General features: G+C 37.7%; 1 non-coding gene across 1 annotated transcript; it reads left to right on the top strand.

The window, feature by feature from the left end:
* Nucleotides 1-68: 68 nt before the first annotated feature.
* Nucleotides 69-175, top strand: LOC122066845. Its single transcript, XR_006136498.1, has one exon. It is a non-coding gene; the product is annotated as a small nucleolar RNA R71 (small nucleolar RNA).
* The last annotated feature ends 761 nt before the right edge of the window (nt 176-936 follow it).

Here is a 936-nt window from a genome sequence, read left to right as displayed (position 1 = left end):
ACTCTATCATTTGTTTTGTTGGGTAATCAATACCCTCATAAATTATTTGACATAAATGCCATAGGTCTAGGCCATGGTGAGGGCATTCTTAGAGTAGATCCTTGAATCTCTCCATAAGTTTGGAAAATGACTCATTAGGCTTTTGCCTAAACTGAAGGATATCACTTCTAAGCTTATTGGTCTTGTGAGTTGGGAAAAACTTCTTAAGGAAGACAACTGTGAACTGTTCCCATGAGATTATGGAATTTGTGGGTAACCCATACAACCACTTCTTAGCTTGGTCTTTCAATGCAAAAGTGATAAACCTAAGCTTAACAGCATCATCAGAAAGTTGTTGGATCTTAATTAGAACACATACCTCTTCAAATTCCCTTAGAAATAGGTATGCATCCTCAGAGTTCAACCCATGGAAGTGAGACAACATAGTGATGTATTGAGATTAGAGTTCAAAATTATTGCCCTGGGCTTGTGGTAGAACTATGCAGGAAGGTTGGGCTGTTCTAGCAGGGTAGAACCTATCTTTCAGAGATTTAGGTGAAGGGTTTTGCTATTGGTCTCCCATATTGAAGGGTTTTAAAAAGAGCAAACATATAGGGTCACTACTTGTTGGATCTCTTCTTTCTAACCGATTCTTAGTATTACGTACCCACCTAGCACTCATGCAACAGAAAATTATCCACAACTAGAGTAAGACAAGCACAAAAGAATGGAAAGTAAAACTTTTTTTTTATGATTTTTTTGATTTTTTTGGATTTTTGGGAGCTTACCGACAGGAATCCAAGGTTACTCAGGTCAATTCCTGAGGTACTGCTACAGGGCAAAACCTGTCTTTATCATACTGTGAGGCATGGCGACCTCCACCGATACAACTATTATTGCAAGTTGTTCTTCTCAGGAATTCAATAAAAGAAAAGTAAAAGAAAAACAAAGCAAACA

The sequence above is a fragment of the Macadamia integrifolia genome, unplaced genomic scaffold (genome assembly GCF_013358625.1).
Source record: "Macadamia integrifolia cultivar HAES 741 unplaced genomic scaffold, SCU_Mint_v3 scaffold2613, whole genome shotgun sequence".
Lineage (NCBI taxonomy): Eukaryota > Viridiplantae > Streptophyta > Magnoliopsida > Proteales > Proteaceae > Macadamia > Macadamia integrifolia.
The sequence above is the reverse complement of the archived record's forward strand: the minus strand, read 5'-3'. Positions and strand labels throughout refer to the sequence as shown.